We start from the raw sequence: 14,894 nt of genomic DNA, 5'->3' as shown, positions 1-14,894 counted from the left end.
CACACTCTCCCTTCAAACTCCCTTGGTAACACATAGCTTCCTATGGTAAAAAAATTTATTCCTCTGTGCCTTTTTTATATTTTTTTTTACAATAACCTTCCCTATGGAATACTGCAGATGCCTGTGCTATTCCATCCAGCAGGAAAACCCCAATGGAAACTACCTGAGCAGAGGCAATGATACCTTGTGGCCTCTGTCAGGTGACTGAGCCTGAAATACATTTGCCATATGCACTGGGAAATCCCCCAGGGCCTGCAATGCCACTTCCTGCTTCCTTTGGTGCCCTCTACGGCATCTGCACAAGATGTCTGCCCTGTCTGTTACTCAAAGACGATGAAGGAATCAGGGAGAGGCTTTGCAGCCAGGGGCATTTGTGTCAACCAAAGGCATCTTTTCTTAAACTGCAGACAAGGACACTGTCTTTTCTGTGTTTTCCCGACTACAAGGCATGTTGTACTGATCATGTAGTTCAATTATTTCTCTTTAAGAATGTTAAAAAAATGCTGCACAAAATCCACAAACAAGGCAAAACGACATTTACACATGCATGCTTTAGGTAGGAAACAACCCCTGAAGGTGTATGGGAGAAAAAATACCACAGAATACATGGAATAAATCCCCAAAAGCACACCTAGTTTTAAAAAACTGCAACTGACCCAAAAAATGGACCACAAGTGAAGGGTGTGCTAAGCACAGGCTTATCCACATAAAACTACTCAATGACAAAAGGTTTACAAGTAAAACAATTGTAATATGACAAGAAAAGGGATCCTTTACTGATATTCCACACAATGATATTTAGCACATCTAGTAGATAACTTTAAATTCTACACAAATGCCTCCGATAAACATCTTGTTTATGAACCTTTCAGTAACATGCAGGTGCCCATCATCATAACTTAAATAAAGGTCGCATTAGATGGCCCGACACAGGGCAAGAGAGCGCTGATCTGCTAGATCAGTGCTCGCTTACTGAGGCTATTATATGGCTTGATAATCGTGCAGCAAGGGCTGCATGGACATCAACTTCTCTCCAATAGAGTTCAATGGAATTTCTTCTGTTCGAGTCAAAAACGCCCAAAAAAGCCAATCACACCTAAAGTCAAAGGCGCCAGAAAAAATGCATTTTTTTGGAGGCCAGAAAAATGCAACAAACATAGTGTTTTTTCAGGATTTTTTTTATCTTGTGAAAACAGCGCCACCCTTGTCCTTAGGTTGTATGTGGTATTGGAATCCAGCTCCACTTACTTTAATAGAAATGAGCTACAAAACTAAAACAGAACTATGGACAAGATTGGCGCTATTTCTGGAAGAAAGCAGACATGTCTTTCTAAGCCTAGATAACCACTTTAATATCACTAGGTTACATAGTCTATGGCAACATACTCCTTAAGGCTAGGTTCACACTATGTAACTGTGGCTGTATTTTTTATGCGGCTGTAAATGTGCGGATGAAACTACGGCCGTGGGAAAAAATAGACATGTGGCTGAAAACATACGGTCATTTACTTGGAAATCTGGTTCAATTAAAAATAACAAATAAAATCTTAAGAAAGTGATGCAAACACCTCTGGATGCATCTGGGAAAGCAGGGAAACAGTTTACATGAATCGCTATTACCGGGGTTTGCGATCCTCTGCAGTAATGCCGATGCCTCTCATGGTTAATATATTTAATTAATAAAACACATTTTCGTTGTAATAAAGTCCCTTTCATTGTTCAATAATTAAATTTAAACGATTCCATCATTTTGCAATTAAATATACTGTTAAAATAAATATATATATAAATAAATGTATATTTATATATACATTTATTTTTTGACAGTATATTTAATTGCACAATGTTGGATTCGTTTAAATTAAATTATTGAACAACGAAACTGATTTTATTTCAACGAAAATGTTTTTATTAATGAAATATTAATTAGTACAGGAAGCTCTAGTAAGCCGTTAATTCATATTGCCGGCAATAGAGCATTCTGTACTAATCATCACTTTACTTTAATTAAAACATCAAATGTTTCTTCTAATTATGTTATCACAATAGCATTATTAGAAGAAACATTTAGAATTATATGTGCGCTCAGCTGATTGGCTGATCGGCTGAGCGCACGTATAATTAGCGGGTCCGCAGCACAGTGACTTCATTGTGCTGCGGATCAGCGAAGAGGACACATCGGGGTGAGTATAGAGTTCTCCCCACCCCCTCCCCAGCACTGCACCCCTCCCAGCAAGGAAGGGGGGTCACTTAACCCCTTCCTTGCTGGGATGGGTGCAGTCTGACATCAGTCTGGCCCCCAAGGGGTTAAGGGGGATACAATACATCCTCCCTTAACCCCTTGGGGGCCAGACTGTAAGCAGCGATCTGTAAAGATGCTGCATACTGTAAGGAGCACAACACCGCTAACAATGATGGGTGTTGTGCTCCTGTTTGTGTGTTTTTTGTGTGTTTCTCCCTTTTTGTTTTTCAGATATCGGTATCCTGGGGATTACGTCGGATTCCGTGGACTACGTCGATGACCAGCGGTTGTTTGTTGTTTTTTTTTTTTTTTTTTTTTTTTTTTAATAAAATGGTCAATGAGGGGTGTGGGGGTGTTTTTATTTGAATAAAAAAATTTTTTAATTTTTGTCTTGTCTTTATTTCTTTACTTTATAGACTTAGTAGTGGAAGCCGTCTAATAGACGGAATCCATTACTAAGTCGGGGCCTAGTGTTAGCCGGTATAAAATGGCTAACACTAACCCCCTAATATTACCCCAGTACCCAATGCCACCAGGGGTACTGGAAAGAGCCGGGTGCCAGTGGTCCCGGGAGCGTCAAAATTGGTGCTCCCGGACCGGGCGGCAGCAGGCTGGTAAGATTTAGGCTGGGGAGGGCCTAAACCAATGGCTCTTCCCACCCTGGTGTTACCAGGCTGCTGTCGTTTGGTTTTTAACCCGGCTGGTTATAAAAATAGGGGGGACCCTATGCAGGTTTTTTTAAAATAAATAAATAATTAAGAAAAACCGCATAGGGTCCCCCCTATTTTTATAACCAGCCGGGTTAAAAATCAAACGACAGCAGCCTGGTAACACCAGGGTCGGAAGAGCCATTGGTTTAGGCCCTCCCCAGCCTAAATCTTACCAGCCTGCTGCCGCCTGGTCCAGGAGCGCCAATTTTGACGCTCCGGGACCACTGGCACCCGGCTCTTCCCAGTACCCCTGGTGGCATTGGGTACTGGGGTAATAATAGGGGGTTAGTGTTAGCCATTTTATACCGGCTAACACTAGGCCCCGACTTAGTAATGGATTCCGTCTATTAGACGGCTTCCACTACTAAGTCTATAAAGTAAAGAAATAAAGACAAGACACAAGTTAAAAAACTTTTTTATTCAAATAAAAACACCCCCACACCCCTCATTGACCATTTTATTAAAAAAAAAAAAACATCTGGCACTGCCCCTGATCCGGGGGACTGTTGTGTTATGCGGGGATCTGAACATGACCCTGGACCCCACCTTGGACAACTCCACAGGCCGGTCCGGACTCTCCTACTCCTCTATCAAGAGGGTCAAAAGAGCGTTTCAGCAACTCCAGCTGTGCGATGCATGGCGGACTTTGCACCCCACGGATCGCGACTACAGTTTCTACTCAGCCCCGCATGACACATACAGTCGCCTGGACTATGTCCTGGTCCAACACAGTGCCCTGTCCTGGTTGACCTCCTCTACAATAGGTAACATCCTCTGGTCGGACCACGCCCCGGTTCTTTGCTCCCTGCAACTACCCAACCTAACCAGATCGGCCTGGTCTTGGAGGCTAAACGAATCGCTTCTCACTGATGTAGCTTGCGTTTCAGACCTTAAGAAGTCTATATCGGATTTCCTCCAAGACCACGCCGAGGACCACACTGCCCCTTACATTAAGTGGGAGGCGCTTAAATGTGTCCTCCGTGGAGTGCTCATAAAAAAGGGGGCGCAGCTGAAAAAGGACAAAGCGCTCAAACTTTCCCGAGCGCTCCAGACAGTTTCTCGGCTTGAGCTGGCTCATAAACGGGCACTCTCTGTGCCAATTCTCAGGGAACTGCAGGCAGCTAGGCTTGAAGTCAAGCGCTTGCTCGAGGCCTCATGGGGGAGGGCACTTCAGGTGTGCAGAAGTCGCTTCTATGAATATGGCAACAAGAGTGGCCGGATGTTAGCCAGGTCACTGAGAGCGCGTATGGCCCATTCCCACATACCCTCCATTAAAACTGGAACTAACTCCATTGCTCGCACCACTCGTGACATAGTAGATCAATTTCGCTCGTACTATTCGCAATTATATCACCTCCCACCGCCATCTTCCTCTGCTCCCCCTCGCTCACCGTTTCCTACCCTCACGGCGGAAACCATTGCCTCGCTAGAGGAGCCATTCTCCGAAATTGAACTGGCCGCGGTTATCCAGGACTTACCGGGTGCCAAGAGCCCAGGCCCAGACGGCTTTACGGCCGCATTTTACAAAGACTTCCAGTCCCACCTAGCCCCGCTTCTTCTACCTGCATTTAACTCTATATCTCCTGACACTCCCTTTCCCATGCACTCCACATTGGCCCACATTGTAGTTATCCCCAAGCCTGGCAAAGACCCCCAACTATGCAGCAGCTACCGTCCTATTTCCCTCCTAAACGTCGATCTAAAGATCTACTCTAAAATCCTGGCCAATCGCCTCAACACCCTATTACCAACCTTAATTCACTCGGACCAGGTCGGGTTTGTGCCGGGGAGGGAAGCCAGGGATAATACCATCAAGACCATAGACATCGCGCATTACGCTCGCTCACAAAAGATCCCTCTAATGGTTTTATCCTTAGATGCCGAAAAGGCCTTCGATAGAATTTCCTGGTCCTCCCTGGCACAAACCCTCCGTGATGTTGGCTTGGGCACAGTGTTTTCCTCTAAAATAATGGCCCTCTACCGTGCCCCGACGGCCCAACTAAAAGTCAATGGACTGCTCTCAGACCCATTCACTATACACAATGGCACCCGCCAAGGCTGCCCCCTGTCCCCCCTTCTCTACGCCCTGGTGATGGAATACCTGTTGGCCTCCATCCGAGCGGACCCGAACATCCATGGTATTACTGTGGGTAGTACAGAGTATAAATGTTCGGCTTTCGCTGATGACCTCCTGGTCTACGTCACCGACCCCCTCATCTCCCTACCCTCTTTGATGACCCGATGGTCGGACTTTGGCGCATGGTCCAACTTCAAATTAAACCTAGCCAAATCAGAAGCCCTCAATGTCTCTTTAGCCCCTCCACTAGTTTTATCTCTGCAAACGTCCTTCCCTTTCCTTTGGCCTCCAGCGGGAATCACATACCTGGGTATTAAACTCCCCCCTGACCTCTCTTCCCTTTTCTCAGCCAACTTCAGCCCTCTTCTCTCTCAGTTTCGCAAAGACCTGGAACACTGGGATCGCCCCGAATTCTCCTGGTTTGGCAGAGTCAGCATAATCAAAATGAATCTGCTGCCCCGGCTCTTGTACCTACTGCAAACCATCCCGATATCTATCCCTTCCTCATTTTTCCACCAAATTCAAAGATGTTTTGGGGCTTTTGTCTGGGCCTCCCGGCACCCTCGTCTCAGTAGGCTGACTCTTGCAAGACCCAAACTTGGAGGGGGGGCGGGCCTCCCGGACTGCCGTTTATATTATTTGGCGTGTGTCCATGCCAGAATTCTAGACATGATTCACAATGAAAGCTCAAAATTGTGGGTCCGCCTGGCCCAAGCGCTTGCCTCTAAATCTTTAGCCGCGCTCCCATGGACGTGGTCCCCTACACTCTCTGATACCGACACTATGTCCTTCGCCACCCGGCACACGCTTGCATCCCTCCGGACGAGTAGGTCCACTCCTCCCCTAATTGACCCCCTGGGCCCTTTACTGCCGATAACAGATCACCCGGAGTTTCCCCCTGGAGCCTCCTCTGCTCTCTTCCTGGGATTCTCCAAGCGTAATCCTTTGAGATTTGCCCAGGTATTAGACAAGGGCGCTCTTAAACCCCTATCTGCCATCCTTCCCGCTGATACCCCAGTCGCAAGAGCACCGTTCGCTTACATGCAACTCGCCCACTTCCACTCTACTGTCGCTAGGGGCAAACATCTCTCCCGTCCCCTGACGGACTTTGAACGCCTATGTCAGGCCTCCTCCCCTCCGACACACGCCATCTCCACTATATATGGGATGCTACTCTCTGCCAGATCTGAGGAGCTCCCCCCTTTCTGTGGGAAATGGGAAAGAGAGATTGGAAAGCAATTTACCGTGGAACAATGGTCCCGCTGCTTCTTCCTCACACACAAGACGTCTATTGCTACGAAAGCGCAGGAGACATGCTATAAAATTTTGTCCAGATGGTATAGGGTCCCTGTGCTCTTGCATAGCTGGTTTCCCTCGGTTCCGGACGTGTGTTGGAGATGCAGCGGTGCACAGGGGACCATGGTACATATATGGTGGGGGTGCCCCAACCTTCAAACATTTTGGAGGGCGGTTTTATCCCTTATTTCCGAGATCACGGGTGTTGTCATCCCCAACACCCCGGAGTCCGTTTTGCTGTTTATGTTTCCCATGGCTCAACAGAAATACAAACGCTCCCTCGCTCGCCACTTGCTACAGGCAGCAAAGACCGTAATTCCCAGACACTGGCGTTCAGCAGACGTCCCGTCTCTGGAAGAATGGTTTAAGGAGATCACCCATACTCAACATATGGAGGACCTCCTCTCGCTCACACCGAAGGCGATCTCAACTTACACATCCACCTGGTATGCCTGGATGGACTTCGTAGCCTCACCCCGATACAGAACAGTCAGCCTAACACAGCCATGATCAGTGGCCCGCTCCCATTCCTTCCCCTCTCCCCCCCCACCCCCCCTCCTAGTGAGCTCCACCCGTGGGTGGCGTGGTTCCGGGGCGTCCGGGCTCTTTACTCCCGCTCATCATTCACCACCCGGGTATGGATTGCACGTGAGTAACTATTCTCTTAGCACTTTCATTGGTTTTCCCTTCCTCCCCCCTCCCTGTCTTCCCCCATGTCTCCCTCTCTTGTCTGTCTGAGTTTGGTTTATTGAGTTCTTCCTTTTCTTTATTTAGCCGCATACTGGTTTCTGATTGATTACTGATAAGCACATAATCTGTCTACTGGTTGCCTAACGGCTTATTGCACTTGTCACTAACACATGCCGTTGCAGATGCCTGCGCCTTAATATGTTTTCACTTTTCCAGATGCATACTCACCAAGTATCCGATGTGCCTGTTATTCTTATCTTGGAATTTTGTGTTCTGACCGTGCTTTTCTACTCTACTGTTTGTACTTTTTATTATGAAAAATCTTTAATAAATATTTGAATGAGAAAAAAAAAAAAAAAAAAAAAAAAAACAAACAACCGCTGGTCATCGACATAGTCCACGGAATCCGACGTAATCCCCAGGATACCGATATCTGTAAAACAAAAAGGGAGAAACACACAAAAAACACACAAACAGGAGCACAACACCCATCATTGTTAGCGGTGTTGTGCTCCTTACAGTATGCAGCATCTTTACAGATCGCTGCTTACAGTCTGGCCCCCAAGGGGTTAAGGGAGGATGTATTGTATCCCCCTTAACCCCTTGGGGGCCAGACTGATGTCAGACTGCACCCATCCCAGCAAGGAAGGGGTTAAGTGACCCCCCTTCCTTGCTGGGAGGGGTGCAGTGCTGGGGAGGGGGTGGGGAGAGCTCTATACTCACCCCGATGTGTCCTCTTCGCTGGTCTGCAGCACAATGAAGTGACTGTGCTGCGGACTGGCTCTTTATATGTGCACTCAGCCGATCAGCCAATCAGCTGAGCGCACATATAATTCTAAATGTTTCTTCTAATAATGCTATTATTAAATTCTGATAACATAATTAGAAGAAACATTTGATGTTTTAATTAAAGTAAAGTGATGATTAGTACAGAAAGCTCTATTGCTGGCAATATGAATTAACGGCTTATGGAGCTTCCTGTACTAATTAATATTTAATTAATAAAACACATTTTCGTTGAAATAAAATAAGTTTCGTTGTTCAATAATTTAATTCTAACGAATCAATTATTGTGCAATTAAATATACTGTCAAAAAATAAATATATATATAAATATACATTTATTTATATATATATATTTATTTTAACAGTATATTTAATTGCACAATGATGGATTCGTTAGAATTAAATTATTGAACAACGAAAGGGACTTTATTACAAAGAAAATGTGTTTTATTAATTTAATATATTAACTATTAGAGGCATCGGCATTCGGTATCATTGCCGGCTATTTTTTAAGTACTCCGTACGGACCGCCTGTCAATCCTCGGCCGCATTTCCAGCCGCAAACAATGGTCTTGTTCATTTTTTACGGGTCCGTTTACGATAGGGCCGTAGATTCATACATAGTGTGCACTGTGCAGCCGTATATCGTATACTTTCCAGCGTACGCATTAACCACCAAAAATACTGCCGCACAATTACAGCCGCAAATACAGCCGCACACTTACATAGTCTGAACCTAGCCTAACACGGCAAACATACACGAGCTCCAGCAGATTGAAATAAGACGATTACTTCACTACTAAAGAAGCAGATCTGGAATGGTGCGAAATGCTACCTAGTACATAAGTCTGAGTACGTTGAATATGTGTGTCTATATACTTATTAAGGCCTCAAGGATGCGACCCCTGTGACCTCCAATTCACAGGATGTATGAGCTGTCAATGTCTGCATGTGGCTCCTGTTACTTACATGCTATATTTATTACATCAATCATAAAATAAATGCTGCTAGTAAAGCATCAAATAAACGTAAGAAATAATAATGTGGTGGATAAAAATCGAGGTATAACTCCTGTCAGAATGAGTCACATACTAATCCTAGCCAAGCACCATCCTACACTCAGACAGCTCTTGTATGCACGGTAACACATGAAAAGCAAACCAATTCGGCCCTTGAAAACAATGAACAATAAATGGTCCCAAAATTTACCAAAAAAAAAAATAAATGTCTAGATACTGCTGTAACCTTTTTGTTTTATGACTCTCTCAGAACGTCTACCTGGTGTGTCCAGTGTCCAGTGCTCCGGGGGTCACACATACTCAGTAGCTCAGTTCCACCTGTTGCATCCCTCACTACCCAGGCTGTAGAGCGATTGCTGCTGTAGCGGATGCCAGCCAATGAGAATGCAAAAAAGGTGCAGCTTTTTCTCAAAAGTTGTAACATATTATTGAACTGTTGGCTCATGGTCAATGTGGTGTTGGCTAAAAATAAGGGTAAAGGACACTTTCAGAGCTGATTGTCGCTCATCTTGGAAGGTGTAGGTGTCCAGCTCAGTGGCTTGTAATGTGCAATCATATCATCTATGGAGGACACTTTTTAAAGTCCTGTCTCTTAGTAAATCTGGTGGGACCTACATCTAAAATGACCACTTGGTCCTTATAGTCTTTCCTTTGTATTATATACTTTCTTTTTATCTTAGGTAGATATATGTGTAAGTATATATCATACATGAGCGGTGTAAGCTATGACCCCAGCACTGGGATGACATGGAGAGCTACCACTCTCTCCAGCCACTCTCTCTTCCCCCGCCCCCTCTTTAAAGATGTCTATGGGAAGCATCTAATCTGATCACCATCTTCACCTTTGGAAGGAGGGAGGAGATCAGGAGACAAGCCTGAGGAGTAGAAGATAAATATTTCTATGATAAAATAACTTACAAAGTTTCCCAAATTTTCTTGCACTATTGATTTATGCAAAGTTTGTTGAAATGACAATGACTACGTAAACACTGTAATCAAACACAAGTCCAATATATATATATATAAACAACAAATAAACAACTAGATAACTATTATTCATGCAGTTCTTTCGATATAGGTTTATGTTCACTAAAATTGAACATATGCATTATACACCAGTCGTAGAGTGATCTTAACTGAAAGCCCATCATAAAGGGTCAAACCCCTGAACATGAAGTTGACAACCCCTTTTCTAAATGGAGACCCCTTGTTAATCAGCTTATTTTTGTGAGTCTAGAAGCTAAAACCCCTGGTTTAATACAGTCACCTACAACCATGCCACTTAGGAAATATAACATCATAACTAGCTTCAGTTGTTTCTGTGCCTCCTTGAGTGATAGAGAAAAGACTTAACATCACCAGTGACTATACCACACATCTATAGTATAAGGCCCTATGTATGTCAGTTACTAGGACCCGAAAGTAAACACTTGCACAAGGCATTAAACAGCACCCTAAAAAGTATGTCAAAAATATATATATTTTTTCAATACTGTTTTATAAGCCACATGTAAGTACTGAAAAGAAAAACACAAGCGAAGTTGTAGTTACGGCTCTTACTGACAAAGAGGAACATGTATAAATATTGTATATAGCTAAACTTTTTATTTTAAATTAACTATACTATGAGAAATATAAGAAAAGCCAATTAATTACAATGTGCACAAGAAATAAAGACCCATAGAAGTAGCATTGTCATTAATATTCTGCAGTCTATTGGTTCTTTGGTCTACAGTACATGGTGAAAGCAGTTTATGGCACTGCATTCTTTTTCCCTAAATTGCAGACATACCAATTATACATAGACACTGCAGAGGTGCTGCAGTCGACTGCTCCCACTACTATAAAGTGGCTCTTCAGGACTGCAGTTTGAATGGAGGAGACTATATATATATATATATATATATATATATATATATACACACACACACACATTTATTTACACTCACAGATACAGGACATACATGGGCATGATTATCTGTCTTCATAAACTGCATCTGAACATGCTTTAAACTTTGAGCCTTGCCTTCTTACTAAGTGGAGGTTTCTGATCTGTCCAGAAGCAGTCATGGCTGCACTTGAGGCCTAGCCTGCCTGGCATTGCTACAGGGAGGGCACTACTCGACTACTGCTTTTAATATGCCCTTTGCAGCAGACATAGCAATTTCAAACAAAAATTTCCTATCTCCCTTCAAAGCTGAAAAAGGTCACAAAGTTGAAAACGAGCTAAAAGCAATAAACATGTCTTTTCTGGGAAAGGAAAAAAATCTGATGCCATTAATTTATTCTGCTGGCTGTGTGTTCTCATTAATATTGCATGAACACGGCATAAATGAAGTAGGCGTTATTATCATAGCAAATTCAATATACACCTACAACCTATAGACTCCAAATACTCAAAATCAATACAGGCAAACTAGATTATCCATCCATTTACACTTTCATCAGAGCCAGAGTGATAATAAGCATATGCATTTAGCGTAAGATCTTTTCTAGAGCTGTCCAAGCCCACCAAGTATGCACAAATCTGCAGCATGACATGTAATATCAATTGATGTGCTAGCCACAGTTCCTGAAGCTTTTGCTCATTTCCTGCTCCTGACTTGTGCATGCAATATACAGTATGCAGCAGACTGCAGCAAACTCTTATTACATTGAGGGGCACTAAGAAATCCTCTTACCTTCCAGAGCACTTGTTATTCCTCTACACTGGTCATCCGCCCCTCTCTGATATCCAGCAGCATCGTTCTCACTACACTAAGGGATTATGGGCAGCAGACACTGGCTTGTCCCTGGGTTGTTGGCACCCTCACAGATTCTTTGCCCTTCCAGGGGTTTCCCATCAGATGATGAAGCAGAGAGAGATGGCTTGTACAGTGTCGGTGGAAATCTGCAGCCCTTCCTTTCTATCCCTCCCAGTCTGCAGGAACCAATGAGAGGCAAGTTCCTCATCCCTGGTTTCTCTGCACTGGCTTAAGGATCCTGATTGACACTGCAATACAGCAGAACTAGTGTGCAAAAACAACAGTGCATCCATACTGATGAAAATGGAATTTCCTTTCCAGAATCTCAGCGTCACCCTCACTAGAATCTGATAAGGGCATCTGCATCACTCTACTGCAGGGGTAGGAAACCTTCAGCAGTCCAGCTGCTGCTGCTGAAATACAACTCCCAGAAACCTCTGCGCTGCTTGAAGGTGATAGGCACTGTAACTCAGCAACAGCTGCAGTGAAAAGCTTCCCTGTCCTGCTGAGTAAACAGGAGTGCTTTCTGCACCAACATCACCAACATTTCACCATTCCTGCTGCAGTGACAATGCAGTCTATGTGCTTCATTCCCCATGATACATTTCCTGCATTAACCCCTGCTGCCTCTATACACTGCTGCAATTCCCTGAGACATTTCCAGCCACTTTATCACTGCTATGTCAAATAAAAAAAAAAACACTGTACCATAATAAATATATATATATATATATATATATATATATATATATATGTCAAGCTAGTTCCATTATTATATTGTTAAATATATCTTATAGTCAAAAATGATGTTTAGTAATGCTGACCTCTATGCTATGCTGTAACCTCAGGTCCCTATGGGGTAGGAAAGTGGCAGCCCTGTACTAGAGATAACTGCAATCTGCAAACATATACTATTCCTACCTGAGAAAGTGTGAATGTGGTATCAACACTGCTGATAAATGTAGCAATATCTGCTACAGAAAAGGAAACAGAGCAAACATGTTACATAAGGGTTTAATAAAGCAGTGAAGCTGTGGTATTGCTTAAGAGCCAGGTCAAAAACACAGTAGCGTATTCTTCTATTTACTGTTACAAAACTTAGGAGACCTTTATGTACTGGGAAAACACATGATGCAATTGACAATTTGACAACTAACACAAGACTGCTTGTTTGCTCTGGTAGTACCCTCTAAATGCTAATGTTTGTGTCAATATTATATAGGAGTGTTGAAGGGGTTGTATTATGAGAACAATCTCTGACCATATACCCTGATAGGGTTATTCATTCACATTGGATAAGTCCCCTGTGAAGATGCAACATGCAAAGGAAACACTGATGATGATAACGGCATGATGATAACACATTGCTCGGGTGAGACCATTTCTCAATGAAAGGTGGAAATTTGTTCTGAAGCCCTTAAAACGTTTACCAGAGCCGCATATTATCCCTCCAAGTCCAGAGGCTTCTAATGATTAAAAAAATAGTTCTGTTTATCTGATTTCTCTTTGGAAAGAATATGTTTGGAGTATTCATAGGTCTCATAAGTGCACATCCCATCCTCCTCCCCCCTCTCCTCACTAGAGTGATAGCAGCCGCTGTATATGCTTAGCAATATAGGTGATGATGTCACAGCTGTAGTCAGCAACTGGCTGTCACAGACACCTGACATGTTGTCCCAATACATGCAGAAACAACAGAAGGGGATGCTTGAGTCATAATTTGTTAGGTAAAAATATTTAAAAAAGTTAATTTTTAGGTTTTAAATTTTTAAATCCCAGAAAATTAGATCTACTGTATGTTTAAACCTACAGTAATAAAAAATTACCAAAAGAAAAGTAGTAATATAATACACAATACAACATTATCAGTCACACCAGGCACATGAGGAACGATTCCCAATGGAAAACAGTGTTAATGTAAGAAGTCTCTGTTTTAAGTACTGGTGACAGTGGCTTATTTTCTGCTGTGTGCTGCCCTACAACACTGGGAGCTCATTTAACTGGTTGAGTAGCAAGAAGGAGCCACTTAAGAGTATGTGCAAAATGTCCCTGGCTGTTCCCTCTGTATACTTTTATTAAGGGGACTCTAATGCCAAGCCACTGATCCCCTTCTTCCAAAACACAGAGTAGAGATGGCAGAAAAACACTGCAATTCCATCCAGTCTGCCTTTTTAAAATTATTTTATGTTGTGCGATCTTCTTTAGACAGCACAGACTTATAGCATACTTGGGTCATATGTTCCATTTTACCAGACATATTACAGACCTCCTGCAGTTCTACTGGACTTAAAAGCTATATTCACCTTCAAAACCAGGTATTAATCATTCTTATGCTCCCAAAATGTAGAGAAGCAACTTTTCCTACTGTCTTTGCATATGGTCCAATTATATTGTGTCTACAGCTCCCATACAAGCCCATAGGTTTTCAAGGTAACAAACACCAAAAACAAAAACCCTGTGTAGTCATATGGCTTTCCATCAATCACTGAATTCACGGTATAATCAGATGTGTACCGCACACCTATATTGTATGTAAAGGTGAACAAACGTGTGTTAACAGTAAATGTGAAATAAAGAATGTTTGCAATTTACATTCTCTCTTTCTCTCTATATATATATTTTTGTAATCATGCTGTAAAACTGCTTTAGAAAAGCAGTGCTTACTTGTATCCAGGTCCAGTCCCCTGAAGGCAGCTTTTTAGTCTTGTGCTGGTTGAAAAAAAGAGACTAAACATATGAAGTCTTGGCAAGTACAGAGAGTCACGGCTCAATGCCACCATCAATTCACTGCAAGCAACATGACTGCCATCAACATGACTGCGAGCGCTCAAATGACTGTGACTTTCTGTGTTTAGTCTCTTTTTTTCAACCAGTACAAGACTAAAAATCTGCCTTCAGGAGACTAGACCTGGATTTCTCGTAAGTATAGCTTTGTTTTAAATAATCAATGTAAATTGCAAACTTGCTTTATTTTACATCTAATGTTGATTTAGATTTTGAAAGTTGTAACAAGTGACATTTTTATAAATGCTTGTACATTGGAAATATGTTTTATTTAACACAATGCATCAGTAAAGACCTAATTTTCTTAATGACATCAGCGCTTAAAGGGGAACTCCAGTATGAGAAAATTGCATTTGGATGAAACCATCACCCCAAGACATATAACTTTTTAATATAATCTTATTACCAATAGTCCTCACTTCAGTGGCTTTTCTTGCTTTTCACCACTGATATGAAATGGAAAATGGAAAGACTACAAAACTTGTTTTAACCCCCAGCTTCTCTCCTGAGCAAAAGTCTGCAGTGAAATTACAGCTGCAGTAAGAT

The 14,894-nt window shown here is 42.8% G+C and overlaps 1 protein-coding gene across 9 annotated transcripts in view; it reads right to left on the bottom strand.

The window, feature by feature from the left end:
* MBNL2 (muscleblind like splicing regulator 2) overlaps positions 1–14,894 on the bottom strand; it is a 139,102-nt gene that overhangs the window by 80,532 nt on the left and 43,676 nt on the right. Inside the window, exon 1 of one of the 9 annotated variants that reach the window (XM_069970682.1) lies at positions 11,502–11,713. The exons of the other annotated variants lie outside the window; for them this stretch is intronic. The gene's annotated coding sequence lies outside the window, so the exon portion shown is untranslated. Of the gene's footprint in view, positions 1–11,501; positions 11,714–14,894 lie in introns of those variants that run through there. 9 annotated transcript variants of the gene reach the window in all.

Source organism: Dendropsophus ebraccatus, chromosome 5 (assembly GCF_027789765.1).
Source record: "Dendropsophus ebraccatus isolate aDenEbr1 chromosome 5, aDenEbr1.pat, whole genome shotgun sequence".
Classification (NCBI taxonomy): domain Eukaryota; kingdom Metazoa; phylum Chordata; class Amphibia; order Anura; family Hylidae; genus Dendropsophus; species Dendropsophus ebraccatus.
Note: the sequence above shows the minus strand (reverse complement) of the source record. Positions and strands in the feature narration are given on the sequence as shown.